Source organism: Serinus canaria, chromosome 8, assembly GCF_022539315.1.
Source record: "Serinus canaria isolate serCan28SL12 chromosome 8, serCan2020, whole genome shotgun sequence".
In the NCBI taxonomy this organism is placed as follows: domain Eukaryota; kingdom Metazoa; phylum Chordata; class Aves; order Passeriformes; family Fringillidae; genus Serinus; species Serinus canaria.
This window is the reverse complement of record NC_066322.1, coordinates 26,616,246-26,632,385: the sequence shown is the minus strand read 5'-3', so window position 1 is coordinate 26,632,385 and position 16,140 is coordinate 26,616,246.

Genomic DNA, 16,140 nt, shown 5'->3' with positions numbered 1-16,140 from the left:
TTGGAGGGAGTTGTGTGTGTTCCCTGCACTGGGCTAACTGTGCCTGAAACAGCAATTTAATTCAGATTTACAGCCCTGTTTTGGTGGATGTTGCTTCCTCCAACAGCATCCCCCTGGTCAGGGTTGCTGAAAGGAGGCACATTGCAATTTGGGCATCTTTGTCCCTGATGCTTCCAGTCTCTCATGGGTCCCACTGGGGATGGCAAGGCTATGCTCATTTAGAGCTGTTATTTATTAGAAGAAGTGCTGGGTGATGACCCTGTCTCTGTCCCTTCAGCTCCTGGTGACATCAGTGACGCAGCTGGTCTTGCGAGGTCACTCGTTTCCCTTTGTTTAATGATCTGCTGGTGAAAACGAGCTTCCATTGCTCTCTGGAGTGCCACTGGGACATGAATATTGATGAAACCTCGGTGGTCCTGGTGCTGTCACGGCGTGAAGGGCTCATTTGGAGCTGCCAGGCAGTGTGGGGAGCTCTGTGATGGAGCGATAATAAAGCGTTGCTGAACTCTGCTCCAAGGTGCTGCTCGGCACTTGGAGCTTGCAGGCTCCTGGCACAGCCACGACAGGCTGAGTTGGTGTTTTCCAAAGCAGGGACACAGCACTGTGAGCATTAACAGGGGAGGGGTTATCCCTGAAATATCCATAGGGGTGCTGCAGGTACAGGAGAGTTTGTTGATTGCAGCTTCAGGTGGCAAATTGTCCAGTTAATGAACCTAATATATTCCTAACGTAAATATTTTCCAAGGTGGAACTGGGGCGAGGGCAGATGCAATGCAACATCTCTTGAAATGGTCATTTTGGGCTGTTGGTATGGAAATCCCTATAAGAAGTGAGATGTGGCTGTCATAGATACCCAAAGGAACAGCATGATTTTAAATTTGCAGACTGCATTAGTCCAAGTGAGTCCCTTCCAGATTCTGCTATCCTGTGTAGAAAAGTCAAGGGGACAACTGAGTTGTGGTAAACAAAACAGCTTTTTCTTTGAAAAATGAGGTATTCTACATGCTAACTTAGACTAGACCATGCAGTATGCTGTGCCTTTAAGAAGAGTATATTTAATATATGTGCTTGAAAGGCAGAGAGAGCCCCAGGTCTTGCACTGAACCCTGATGTAGCTCCTGCAGTGAGAGTCCAGGGTCAAGGTGTATGAGGCAGAAGGTTTTGGTGACCTTTATTTTCGTAACTGTGGAGAAGGATTTGCTTCACTCTTGGTGTAATGCAAATGCACCGGTGTTTCTGGAGCATAATCTATATGAGTAAGAAGTAGGAGGGGCTGTGAACCCTGAGGGATCTGTGCCACTGCTCTTGGAGATTTAGGGGTCTGAATAGTACCTTGAGGATGTGAATTATATTCATGCTAGGGGGAAGGAAGCAGGAAAAAAAATCATCATGCTTTTGGCAGCGTAGGGTAGAAGCATCACCTTTCCTGACATGTTTGTCTTGAGAGGAGATGGTATCCAGTGGTAGGATGAAGAGAAGTTGCATGCTGTCTGGTGTTAATTACAAAGGGAAAACCACAGGAAAATCAAACGAAATTGAATCCCACTGCATTTGATATTCCCAGAGTTGAAGGCCTCAGTACGTCTCATTAGTTTAAAACCCCTGATGGAGAGAGCTCAGCTTCGAACGGGAAAATTGATATGACATTGAGACCTGGGAGAGGATTAGCTGCCTGCCTCAGAACTTGTCCAGAGGAGTCGAACATGCAAATGTTCCCACAGAGCAGCTCCCTGCAAGAAGGATCCTGGATAATTAAGGCCCCTGGGACCACACAGTTGCAGTGAGGGAGGGATGAGGTCTGTGTGTCTGAAAAGTCCTTCCACTGCATTTTCTCTGTGGAGAAAATAATGCCTGGGCAGTACAGACAAGCCCAAAGCTTTGTGTGTCCTTGACTGCTGGTCACAGAGAGGCACTGTTCCACCCCTCAGTGGGATTTGTAGGTGCTGGATTAGGATTGAACTATGCAGGGTACAGCATTCTTGGAATGATGAATTGCCTTATCTGCAAAGATGTCTGTGGAAGGTGTGTGGCTGAGACGTAAGCCTGGCTTTGGCCCACTATGTGACTTGAGCTTTTGTGGCAAAGAGTTTGGTTCCATTTTGTGACCCTGCAGCAGTGCTGAAGGCCCAAACACACCACTGTCTTTAGTGGTATGAAAATCACAACACCGAGGCAATGTGTATAGAAAGGGGTAACTGCTTTTCTAGGGCTTGAGCTGGTAGGAGGTGTTTGCTGGGAAATGCAGGCCATGGGGTGTACTGTGCCTGTCAGTTTGTACCTGTGAGTCTCTGCTTTGGGCCCTGCTGGGTTTCCTGTTGTGATGAAGTGTTCTCTAACAGCCCTATGTGGAGAGAGGATATTTCCCATTTTCTCCTGCAAACCCCAGCCGTGCTATGAGCGCTCTTAGGCAAGGTGCTAATGATGAAGAATCCGTGACTTGGCAGCACACCAGGGTTTTCAGCTTCTGAAAACAAAATGTGTTGGTGGACTGGCTATGATCTCTGTGGCAGGTGGAGCTTGCAGACCATACCAACATCACTGTGCTTCTTGTGTACTCAGAGGGTTGTTTCTGGCTGGGACATTGCAGTCCTCAGGCAGGATTACTGGAGAAGGGCTGGCAGGACCCCCTTCTTCCAGCAGGCTGATGGAGGCTGTGGAAGCCTGCAGGAATCTGGCCATCAGCATGATGCCTCTTCTCTGGACAGAAACTCCTGCCCAAGTAGCCAGGAGGTGACAATCTGTGCATCCCTCTGGCACAGGCTTTCTCAGAGGGAAATCTTGTCTCTTGTTGAAGCAGTGACCTGAGGCAGGGGTCCTCCTCGCCCATCTTCTGCCTGTGCCTCTCTAGCCTGCTTAAAATAAACAGACCTTCAGATTCTCCACTGGAAGAGCAGCTCCAGGGAGGAGCCCCAGAGGAGAACACTTGTCCCAGCACAGGGCATTGCTCACGCTTGACGTTGCTGCTGGAGAAGATGTTGGCAAGAGCAAGGAGCCGTGCTTTATATAACTTGGTGTCACAGCTTTCCTCTGAGGGTAGCCTAGGTCAGGACTCACCAGCTTGGGTAAAGCATCAGCAAGGAGGACTTGAGACGTGGATAAAATCACCCAAGAAGATGATTAGAAGGTAATTGTTGTTTCCTGCAGGATAAGAAAATAATGGACTTCAGGTTTAAATCAAGCAGCTTTACATGCTGCGTGTGTGTGTGGGGACCTAATTCAGCCTTGGAAATGTGTTGTCCTGGGATGTTGTGGCGGCCAAAAAATATCATGAACCTTTAAAAAGGAACTTGGCAATTTCATGGCAGATAACTCTTGATGATGGGCCTAAACACAGCCCTGAAGCAATTTACAGCTTGGGAGTTTGTAAGTGCTGGGCTGCTAGGAGCTGGAGAATCATCCTGGGAAAACACTTTGACCTTCTCTTCAGTTCTTGCCATTAGCATCAAGCCCAGTTCCTGTGGGAGACAAGGCTGAGTTAGAGGGACCTACAATCTCTTGGCTGATGGCTTTCACGAGTGGACAAAGGTGGGTGAGTGACCTTATCACACATCTTCTGAAGTGAGAACCTCTTTTTTTGAGAGACTGGGATCAAAAGGGCCATTTTGGGTCCAACACAGGTGCCTCGTGTTCCTCGGTACAGGCAGATGCTTGAGTGACTCCTGCGGTGCCCGCGCCTGCCTGTGCAGAAGTAGAAGCTGTGTTTAGGGAGTTGCTTGGTGACAGTTCCTCTGGGAAGGTTTAGAGAACCAAACAGTTAAGTAGTTTTAATAAAAATGTATCAAAATTTGTAAACATATGTATCACATCTCTTTGATAATGAAGGAGCCGTTAATAAGTATTTGCAATCAATGTTCCTACCTGGAAGCTTTTTCTGAAAGTATTTCTGAGGCTGCTCAAACAACCCATTTGTTTCTATCATTTTAACAACCTGTTTTCTCAAGGCAATTGAAATTACTTGCTCAAAGAGCTGTCTCCCCTCCTCTCCGCCTACGACACGCTCTATTTTACAAAGCCTTGGCTCAGGCTCTGCCTTCTGGCTTTTTCTTGAACGGCTGAGGAAGATCCTGGAACTGGTGCAGGCTGGGATCCTGCTCTGCTGGAGGTGTTGGCAGGGCAGGTGGGCAGCTTTGGGTGACAGTGATAAGCTGGGCTATAATCACTCATGTGGAGATCCCTACCTAAAAACCAGCTTATGAGGCAAGTCAGGAGCTGCCTTGATGCACGGCTTGGGTGTATGTGTGCTCTAGAAATACTTGCACTGGCTGCAGGAGTGTTGGTTTGGCAATGTGGGGAGCAGGGCACTTCTTTAGCTGTTCTTTAGAATAAAACGTTGTGACTGTTGTGTTCTGAGGACTTGTAGTACAATTCTTTGTCACCTGACCTCTGTGCCTGGTGCTTTCAGCATCTTGATGAGCTGTTGTTGTGATATATGAAAGCCATATATCCTGGTTTTCCTCAGGCACAGAGGTCCAGGGCCCTACCTGCTGCTTCCAGGATGTGTGGGCATCACGTAGTTTGGATGACTTCTTTGGGCTGTTGAATCATTGTTTCTTCCTCTTCATAGCAGTGAGTGTGAGTGCGTGGCTGGTTCCCAGAGCAATGATGTGCCTTCTTGAAGACTGCAGGATTAGTTGAGGTTGTTGCAGGAGTAGTTTAGGTCTCCCAGCCTGGGCACATCCCAGGACAAGGCTTAATAGGTCAGTGTTGAAAGTGCCTGTTACAGAAGCAGCTTACTTTTGTCTAAGGAAAGATGATAGGTGATGAGTGAGAGCTTCAGGTTCCAGGGTTCTTCCCCACATACTTCTTACAAGGATTTAATTTCTCAGGCTGTACTGGTACTTTGCCTTCCCCTGGGAAACTTGGAGCCATGTGGTTCTGACATTCTCTCATTCCCTGGGGTTATTCCCTGTCCTCCTCTCTGGGGATGTGTTAGGGCTCTGTTTTGTGAGATAACTAATAGGGCTGTCAGCCCCCTTGTCCTAAGAACCTGAGAAGACAAATAGTCCAACATGTGTAGCCACCTTTGCAGGTCCTGAGGCCCCGGCAGGAGCCAGCAGGGTGACGAATGGGCTGACGAGCGGGGCTGACACAACTGGGTCAGCACCAATGTCAAAGGGGTGGAAGCTGGGCCTCCTTCTCCCCTCTGCTTGGCACCCCAGCGCCTCTGGGCCAGACAGTGGCCACTTATCACCCCTTCCTTCAGTGCCTGCTGTAAGCTGGCAGCAACAGAGCCTTGTCTAGGAGAAAGACACGAGTCATGGTCCTAATGCACTGCTGTGGAGCTGCCATCTGTCCTCTCCTTGGATGTCGCTGCCAGGGCAGCCTGGGAACATAACCCAGTGCTGAGGCTCTGTCAGGCAAACATCTGGCTAGACTGTGCTCTATGCCTCTGCCTTCCCAGCACACTGTGGTGCTGCGTTCCCTCAAAATGGTGAGCTTCTGTATGTACCTGCAGATACAGATGTGGCTATATATCTGGGGTTTTTTTTAGAATTCCTACTGTGTGCCTTGCATCTTAATGCTGCTTTCTTTGCCCAGCCTCCTACAGCCTCTCCTCTCTCATCTGGAGCCAGCTTCTGTGTTGTGGGAAAGGTTTCTTGTTTGGAGAGGACTGTGAAAATAATCTCATGAGTTTCTCCCTTTATGGATGGGTGAGGAAAATTTGGCAAAGAGGCTGCAAGTGAATCTTGTGAGCATTGTGGAGGGATGAGCTGAGAGCCCTGAGCCAGTCTCAGTGTGCAAAATCCATTAGCCACGAGCAGAGCTGCTTCTGGACTCAGCATTCAGTACCTGTTACATCCTGAATTAGTCCCTAATTTCTGTCCCTTACAGTTAAAATTACTCAGACATTTCTTTTTGAGATGGGATATTGCTTCTGACTAAATACCCTAAAGCCATGGCTCTACAGACTATTAAATTGTTCTCAGGAATGCACTGATCCTCTTGTCTCCGGGTCAGTGTAGGCTGGTGCTGTCATCTGCATGCTGCTGTGGGGCTGGAAGAAGTACTTTGCTTTGCTGTAGGCAAGCAAATGCTGGGACACATTTGAGGACTCAATGGCTGCAGGTTTAATAAGATCAATACTACCTCTGGAAAAGATTATATGGTATACTAGGCAGCAAATAGAGCACTTCTACTGGATTTGGAAACCGTTTATTGAGTCTGTTAGGGATGGTGAGGTAGAGGGGATGCATCTGGAGTGAATCGCACAGTCACAGTAGTTGAGACTCCCACATGGAGGATTTTGCAGTCTATTAAATAATGGAATTAAAATCAAAATGAATGAGGAAGTTTTGTCCAAGAAGTCCTACCTGCAGCCACATCATCAGCCAAAGAACAGAGGAGGAAACATGCTGCCCAGAAGAGGAGTGCTTGCTCCTGTATCCATTGGCCTGCACCGCCTTCCTGAAGCCTTGAAAGATGTCAGGAAGAGGAGAGGGATGTCTGTCAGGCTTCTGTCAGGACAAAGAGCCTGTAAAGGTGGAAGATTGGAGATCCTCCTCTTCCCACTCAGCAGGCTGTTGGCTCTTCCACCCACAGCTGGCAGGTCAAAAGTTGTTTTGTGCTGTGGAACATCCCTTGTGCTCTACAGCCAGGGTTAATGCTGCTGCCTACTGCAGCCCACAGTGGGCTGGCTTGAGTTAAGGAGCAGCTTTTGGGAGCTCTGTTGGTCTTGTTTGAGCTGCCTTTGTGCTGCCATCACCTCCTGCGGTCTGCCCTGGAATAATTAGCTCTAATCAGACATGAGCAATAGCCTGCTTGCTCGCCCTCTCTGCTCCTGGGGAGCATGGCAGGGCACCTGACTCCTGTCATTTCTCTGGTGCTCTGTCCAGTCTCATTTGAAATGCCTTGCAGGATGAATTACAGTGCTCTAAGGGAATCTGCAAAATAGGATCACGGGCCAATTGAATCCATCTGCAAAATGTGGGAGGATGATGTATCACCCTATGGATGGATTCTGATCACCCCTTAATTTTTTTTTCTTTTAAAAAAAATTATTTTAAAACTCTTGGTTAGAGCAAGAAGAACAAATGCTTGAGGAACGAGGAGCTGGATCAGGCCATGCTGACTAAAGGTGGGTGATGCAGAAGGCAAGTAGGGAAGCAAGGAGAGATTCACACTGTCTGCTGGCCAGTCTGGTCCCTCTGAAAGCAGACTAATGTGTGGGAGTGTTTCATGGCATAAAATGTGCTGGGACAGACTGGAATTACCATCCATGGGGAGGCTTTAGGGACAAAGAACAACCTGCCCAAGTCAATCAAAGCAGCTTCTAGCAGGAGCTGTGCAGGTGCTGTGACCCACGTGGATGTTGCAGGTACCCCAGGGCACAAGGGCAGCTGAATGCAGCCCTCAGGATCTGATTTAGCAATTCCTGGCTGCCTGGCCTGGCCATGCTCCCTCGGGAATGTGGCCAAGGTCACCCATCTCGGCTGTGGTGTGGTTGGACTGCCAAGGAAGAAGTTAACCCCCTTGCACTTTGGGTAGATTGAGGTAGGGCTGGTGTTACTGAGCTTCTTCCTCCTCCGGCTGGGATGCTCCAGCCATGGCCTGAGGGGGAAGGGAAATGAATTAAACCCATCTTCAGACACGTTTGTATTGATTCTGTCACTTTCTTGCTGCTTGCTGACAGGTGATGGATGGCTCATAATGCGACTGGCACAGTACATTACGTTTCCCATCCAGGGACTCCTAAATCATTTCAAATTTTCAAATTCCCTAATCAATATTTTATCAGTAGCAGAAGAAAGCGGAACAGACCCATTTCTCAAGAGGTAGAAGAATGAATGTGTGTGGATGCGTGCCTGCACATACATAGGCATGGGAGTTTGGGTATTTATAATCACAACTAAGGCACCCTTAGTATAACAATTATATCTGCAACTAGAAAAATAAATACAGGAGTAGGACCAGGAGTGATGCTTACATTTAAGTGACTTCAGGATGAAGTAAATTAGAGATTTGGATTTCTGATATGAACCTGGAGGATTAATGCCACGTGGGCTTTGCACTCATTGCTCAGCCGGTCTCTCCATCCTTATGCAGGGTGCAGGGGGGTTGAGGCAGGTGCAAACATGCCTCGTTTTTTGGGGAAGGAAATTGGATTTTCAACCACCTCAAATGCAGCAGGACTCAGATCTCTCACATGGCACTGAAGCAATAATGGGGAAATATCCCTAGCAAGCCTGTCTGGAGCTGGATTACGTGGCCTGGATGGTTGTTTGTCTGGCACTTTAACCAAGCATGGTGATGCTTTCTTGGGACTGGGGTGGGCAGAGAAGCATCCTGTTGCTGCCATGGTGTGTTGGCTCCTGGTGGCTCCTGGGGCACTGGAAGAGTAGATGGGAATATGCTGGCAAGGATGTGTGCTTGAAATGGTCCTGAGCAATCAGGATGTGCCTTTCTACTCCTGTGCTGGTGCTTGCTGCCACAGGAAGATGTGATTCAGGTGGGGCTGAGTGAGGATAGAGAAGGAAGGACTGGGCCATTTCAGAGGAGGTGCAGGTGGACTCTATGATGTTAGGATACTGTGTGGAGTGGCTGGCTCCAAACTGAGTCCCAGATTCAGTGACTTTCCATGTCTTCCACACTGGGCTTCCTTCACCAGTAGCTCCCAGTTCCTGCCTGGTGTCTGGCTTTTTGCTGAGCTTTAGGATGGAAGAGCCCAGGGAAAAATGGAGCTGGTTCCCCCTCTTGTAGGAGGGTGGTCTGTGCAAAGTGGAGACAGCACAGGGCTTTGTTCTTTCCCCTCCAAAAGATGATCCTGGTGAGACAGCTGGAGCCTGCCTGTCTTCCCCAAAGATGGCTTTCCCCAAACCCTTCCTGTGCTGGTGGTCCTTCCTTTGTGCTCCTTGCATGCCCTGACCTCATCTGCTCGACAATCTTTCTCCATCCAATTACTCATTCTCTTAGACTCTTGTTCTTTATTCCCAGACTGGATGTTTTCCAAGTAAAAGATTTATTCTTAAGCTATTTTTTTCCTTCCCTGTGAAGAGCGCTTCCAAACAGCACAGATGTGAAGCTAAACATAACCTTCCTTGTTACTGTCACCTCTCCTCAGCGTTTGCCTGGCTGATCTGGTGTTGCCTTTGCTTCCAAGTGTTGTTTCACAGCTCAGTTATAGCTTGCTGCTGGAATACACAAGGTAGGTTTGCAGGAGGGAGCAGGGCTGCTGCTCTTGGGAGCACAACGTGGAGCTCAAGGGAGGCACTTAAACCCATGCTGACCTCCTGGCCTTTTTCCAGGTTGTGTGGGGACCCTTAGCTCTTTGGGCTGGTGTGGTGGCATGGGCTGAATAATAGGAGAGTCAGACTCTCCTTCTAGAGGTAGTTTAAAAAACTGCTTTTTACTCATAGAAGAAACTTCTGTGCCTTTCCATCCTGACCTCTCTGCAATTTAAGGAAGACACACAATGCTCTTTCCCCAAGGAAAGAGTGGCCTCACCACCAGCAGGGAGGTCTTATGCTACAACACTTCTATGCCAACGTTTTTTCTCTACTTTGAAAGTTTTCTGTGGGCTTGGTTTCAGAGACTTGATCCCTGCTGTGCCCATGTGGAGGTGAAATTTGCAGCTGTACCCTTTTCTCTCTGTTATCACATGCTCAGGGTTTGTCAGGGATGGGGGAGGCCTCTGCTTTGTGCTATCCACATTGCTTCCTCCCCCAGAGGCACTATGTGTAACAGGAGCCTGGTTGAACATTGCAAAAAAATGTGTGGAAATAACTGATTTTCTTCTTCTGAAAGCCTGTGCCTGATCTACAGGAGCTGGAATCCTTTTGAAGAGCTCCTGCATACTTCATGTGTACCTGAGGCAGGTTTCAAGGCTGTTTTCCTTTTTCCTTGGTTAAAGATAAGATTTAATTGAACCAGGGAGAAGTCAGTGTTTGCAGTGTCATTTAATGATCCGATGGCTGTTTGGAGTTGGGTCTGAAAGTGTCTGGAAGTAGAATTTCTTCAACCATGCTGCTCTGGGCTGTGTGTCCACGATTCCTGGAGCACAGCAAGAGAGAGGAAAGGAGCTACTGAGGTGCCTCCCAGAGAGACAAGGTATTTGTCATGTAGCTGTCACCAACCACTCTTCAAAGCAGACTTGGTCACCCAGACTGCCTGCTGCTTTCCCTCTTTTAAGTACAACAGCAGGAATTGCCTTTTCCCTCCTGCTTTGGTGCTAACCTCCTCTTGTTCTGGTGCTTTTTGAGGACACATCATGTGTTTCACTGTGAGCAGGACAAGAGTCAGACCCAGCCTTGGCAACACAATGTGAGTCCCTGTCAATGACTGCATTGGGCTGATAAACTCGGTCCTTCTGCCCAAGAGGTGAAGCCCATTGTTTGGGCACAGATGGCCATAAATACTGTTTCCCTGGATGAGAGATGTTCTGAAAAACTCTACCTGAGAGAGAAATGGGCCTTCACCACCTGAAAAAGTTTGCTGTGTGTTGCAGTTCTCATCTTTGTGGTTGCTGTGCCTGGGAAAGAGCAGAGAAACTGGGAAACTCTCTGCAAGCAGTATTAGGATTAGCTCAGACAGTAGGGGATGGGGTCAACTGTCTCCCCAAAGGCAGTGCTTAAACCCCTTTTGTCCTTAGGACCAGGAATGTGTTCAACCCTAAAGCTCCAGGATGCAGCTCCACCCTACATCTAAAGAGGTCTTTTCCAACCTAAATGATTCCATGATTCTGTATCTTACATGCTTTAAAATATACTTGGGTGTCCTGAAAGGATCTCAGGTTAGGAGCTAGGATTTATGTCCCTCAGGATAAAGAGCCTGTGGCAAACAGATCTCAGCTTGGTTTGTCACCTCTCTCAGCTGGCAGTGCCAGGGTAGTGGGACAGAGCTGGTTGTGGTGGCACAGCTGCTGTAAGGACAAGGAGCTGCTTGGGCAAGGAGGATGTGGGCTGAAGATACCTTGAGGCTTCAGAGCTGTCACTTGCCAGCCTGACCAGAATACCATGCAGGAAAGTGAAATTTGGGTAACTTAGCAAAACAACACAAAGGCTCTGCGTGGTTTTCAAATGAGCTGTGGTGGCATGAAGAGGAAATGCCCAGCTGGTTTTAATATCCAGCTTAAGGGAAGTCCTTTTGTTCATTTAGTCTTGATTTAAAGTGGTCTGAGAAGGTGTAATCCCCTTGCCTCATCTGGGTCTAATCTAAGCTGGGTGCTGATAAGCAAAGAGCTGTTTTTCCCTGACAGCCGCTTCTGCCAAGCCAGAAATAGCCTGCCCAAGTAAGCTCACCATAGCAGCATTTCTCATTCAAAAGTTAATAAGCTTTGAAATTGGATTTTAATCAACTAATCTTTGATCCTAGGCACTAGAGCTTGATTAGGAGTGTCCAGTAAACCAAGTTACATCTCTCTTCCCTGCTGTCTTCCCCCTCAATCTAGCAAAAAAAAGATTTAGAAATGTTTTCAGCATTTGTGGACCTCTGCATTTTAGGGATTGTGTTGTCCCTGTTCTTTTGATCTGATCCATTCCATGGATGAAAGGAAAAGCTGATCTCTGGTGGACATTTACTCTTCCAAGGCTGTAAATGTCTTTTATCAGTTCCTTTAGGGAAAAGGGATGGACCCCTTTGTTAGCAAAGATTTGGATTCAGTCAGATGAGGTGGGATGAGGGATAGAAGATCTGCTGGGGCCCTAGCCATATCCCTCCTATTCCCAGCATCAAAATAGAGTCCCATAAATTCTGCATCCCACGGAATCATGAAATAGCTGAGGTTGAAGGGACCTCTGGCATTTTGCCAGGCTGCAGAGGAAATCATAGCTGGACTTCAGGGTTACATTTCCGCTCAAGGGATGGATTCAGTTCAGACCTCTCCAACCCACTCCCCCTCCCCATAAATCTGAGCAAACACTTCTGTCTCAATTTACCCTCCAAACACTTTTCTCTTGATCAGATAGAGGCTGTTTTTATTTTTTTAAAGCCATATTTAGATTTGGAACAAGCTTCTGTTTCCTACAGAAATACTGGCTTAGTGAGCTCCCCAAGGACCACACAGTTCATCCCTGTGCTTGTGGAATGGTCAAATCAAATGGGAGAGAGGATTTGTTTGGGCAGCAGAGTGAGCACACAGAGGCACTGCACTGCTCACATGTTGTAGTCTTGTTATCTTGAGTCACCCCTGACACTGCAATGGTGTCAGGGTTGGGGTGGGCTGTCACCGTAGGACACGAAACAACACGACACAAACTTCACTGCTCTTTCTAAGGTAAAAAAGGCCCTCTCTTTTTCTGACTCTAATATTTATACATTTCTAAAAGTGACAGTGGATTGGAGGGTGAAAGTGCCACCTCCCCAATGACACTGGACAAACTAACAGTCTTTCAAATTTCTCCTCCTCCATAAAAGAATGTAAAACAAAAAGTTATTTACATAAAGTGTGCGAGAAAGTTCATTACAAGAATGTAAACATCAGAAAGCTTAGAAGATCTTAAAAAATCATGGTGACAGTGGGCTCTCTGAGGGGCGCCTCTCTCCCTAACACTCCACACTTGGGATGCTGGGAGAGTAGCACAGAGGCCCTGGAGTGGGCTTGCCATGAGTGGTTTGGGTTTGATGGGAGCTGGTGACACTGGCTCTGAGCAGAGTCTCTTCTCTCTGGTACTTCTGCTTGCTCTTCCAGAGGATGTTGTATTTCCCTTGCCCTGGGCTATCAACATCTCCTGGACATTTATCTTCTTTCCTCTGAGGAAAGGCAGTCAAGGGAGTGTAATGATCCTTCTGAACACACTTTACAACCTTGAATATCTATTCCATATAAAACCACCCTAATGGTCAGCTTTTACTGTTTCCAATGTTTTACAGAGGGTTTAAGCTCTGTGATGGTACTGGCCAGGAATATGAACTGTGGTGTGTCAGCTTTTGGGGACTGTCCAGCCTGTGCTGGGCTGACAGGTAGCTTGAAGAGAAGCTGGTCTAGTGAGCAGGATTGGCTGAAAACTGTTCAGAAAATAGTGTGCTTAGGGTGAGTCAGCTTCCTCTGGAGGTGATGCTTCCAGCCAGCCACAGCCATATGATAAATGAAAAGTGACATTAATCTACTAACCCTCAGGCCAATACAGTTAGCAGAGCTGATTGTACCAAGGGAGGGATGAAGTTAGCCTGGTTGGTATCTTCTGAGGCCTCTGGATTTTAGAGATCTTGGATGGTGCTGATCCCCAAACCTCCCCAGGATGGGTGGAATTCAGAAGCCCTCACTGGGCTGATCCTTAGAAGGAGTCCAGAGCAGGTCTGATGCCCCACAGAATGGCAGGTGTGTCCCAGAAGCTTTTTCCAGGCCATGCTGAAAATAGAGGAGGTCTTGCTTGTGTAGCCCCAGCTGTGAAGAGATGATGGCCTTGTACAGGGAAATCTGTAAGAGCCTTTCAAGTTTTTCCTCATGTTTTCCATTCCTACTTGATATTTCTAGCTAGGGCTAGTTTTCTTCTTTCTAAGTTCAGATAAAGAGCATCCCCCCAGCAAACCTCAGTCCTTTATTGGGTAGCCAAAGACCAAACTGTTCTCACTCTGGTGGCATTTGGTGGTCAATTATTTTGTGAAGCTTTTTGGAGTGAAGCTGCCCAATCCCATAAGAGAGCAGCAAGTATGAAAGTAGTAGTGAAAGTGTAGTGAAAGTGCATTGCAGGCATCAACTTGTCCTCCAGGCTCCATGGAAAGTGTGAACAAGCTGCCAGCAGCCATGGTGAGTGTGAAGACCAGATCCTGCTTGCTTTGGAATATGTGAATGTATTGACCTTCTTAGGGCTTCCCGTTGCAATGTTTTAGGGCCTGATTTCTGACAGGGCTCTGCATCTCCCAGCTTGTGTCCAGCTCTCTTGCCCAGCTGACCCCAAATCTGAATATGAGATCAGGTTTGGACACTTCTCCATGTGCTGTGGTATATGTTTGTGTGGCTGAAGAGAGCAGGCTTAGCTCAAAACATCTAGGAGAGAGTAATACATCCTATTCCTTCCTCCTGACCATCTTTTCAAGGTGATTCCTCCTTGTTGCTTCCAGCAAGCCACTGGAAGGACTAGAATCTCTGGAGATGTCCCTTCTGGAGAGCCACCCAAGTAAGAGCCAGCTGGTGAGCTACAACTTTCAGATTTGAGATTTTTTTTCTATGGTGTTTGAATAGAAAGGCTGTGTGTCCAGTTGTGCTTATGTTTGGTTTTGGTTGGGGTTTTTTGGGGGGAAAAAATGAAGGCTAAATGGATTATGCTTTGCAGGTAGAGGTAAGCAGCTGATGGTCATGGAAGTTCAAGGTCTTGGAGACCTACATGAGTTGAGAATATAGGAGAACCAATTTTGAGTCCATGTCCACCTTGATTCAGAGCAATGTTGAGCTTTTTCCTTCTCTTAGGCTCATGGCCTAAGGAACCTCTCTTTTGATCTGTGCTTAAACTCACCTAACACGGATCCATCTCCTTGGAAAAGGTTGGAAATATTGAAATAGCAATAATTTTTTAAACTGTCTTTTTCATAGTTGTGTTCTGTTGGGGCAGGTTTGGTTATGATTGAGGGAGCTAGTAGGAGGATTCTATGGAGATGCAAGCCTGGGCAAGGAGGAGGAAGAGGAATGGAAATTTATTGTAAAGCCATTGCTCCAATGGGAGGGGAGGGTGTTTGCCGAGGAATGTTTTGAAGGACTGTGCTCAATGGGCTGACAGAAGCCTGTCTGTGATGAACCACTTGAAAGATTTGATGGTGCTTAGAAGTTTAGACTGGGGACCACTCAGTGACATTATTCTTTCCTTTTAATGAGAGCAGAGTTTGTCTATATCCCTAAGGAGGAGGACCTGATCCTGGACTCGTGTTGGGATGGTAATGCCCAGCTCTCCCCTGGAAGGCTGGGGCTGGCCTGGATGAACTACAGAATTTACTTGTCTGCCCTTCTCCCTATCCCAGCGCATAGTGACCTCCAGCTCAGCCCAGGATCTGTGGCTCATGCCTTGTGAAGGACACGATGGAATCTTGCCCAGGTGACAATCTCTAGGGATTGCTTTGCAAAGACTTGCCAGAGCCGTGGCAACCACAGACTCACTTAAATTCCAACAGCGAACTAGCTGGTGCCAAATCCCATTTGTATCACTGAGAAAAATGGTAAAATCATTGTTAGGTGTTCACTAAAATACTCTAAATTTTAGAGAACACGAAGCATGAGTCAGGCATTGAAACCAGCATCCAAAGGAGGGGAGGGAGGGGCGAGAGGCAGCAGGAGTGCTTATGAAATATTTTGTTTCACTGGCAAGAGGACAAGAAATAATTGGGCCTTAAATCAAGGAAATGGGAGAATAGGAACAGCAAATCAAGGGAAATGGTGGAAAATTAGGTCTTAGAGTAGAGAAATGTGTACACATGATCACCTGGTGGTTCTGGCAGAGATATATGCCCATAAATCTTCCCTTTTAACCTCTTCCCTGTTGCTTTATGGGGAATAGTGTCAGGCTTGCTGGCCCCATCCATCTTTTCTAGAGACTACTAGTTTTGGTTTCAACTTGCTTGGTGGCCTGAATCTCCTTTAGAGCTGGAGAGGGAGCTCCCAGCCTGTCTGGACTCCTTGAGCTGCCTGGAGACTGTGACCTCCAAGAGAAGATCCATCCTGTATGTGGGATGGGGTTGGATGGTTGGGGTGAGCTATGGAGGAGTCTCTCCTAGAGCTGTAGTGTGTGGGTACACACTCAAAGATCTTAAAACACAGAGCTCACAGATGTTCAAACCTAGAAGAGCAAGGTAACCTCTCTGGAGACCCCAGCACCTCCCTACTATTTAGGCACAGGACATCTCAGCAGGTCCTTCCAGCTGCAAATTCTGCTATTAAAAAAAAAAAAGAAAAAATTAAACATCCCCTTTACACCTCCCTTAAGATCCCAGGCTTATTTTTCTTATAAAAATAATGACATGTAAAAATAAAGCTTCCCCTGTTTGCTTTGTGCCAGCCATCCCTCCCTTTGCACAGTGCTCATTAACTCCCCTAACGCTCAAGTCAGACGCGGCCTCTGGTTAAAAACAGCATCCGCCCTCGTGCCGTGCCTGTTTCCCAGGAGCTGACAGCCAGACAATAACACCAATGGGATCAGCTTCATCAGAAGATGTCAGCCCCTCTGGAAAATTTACATAATTTGAATTTGGAGTCAGTGGTGGGGGGAGAAGAGGGAAGCA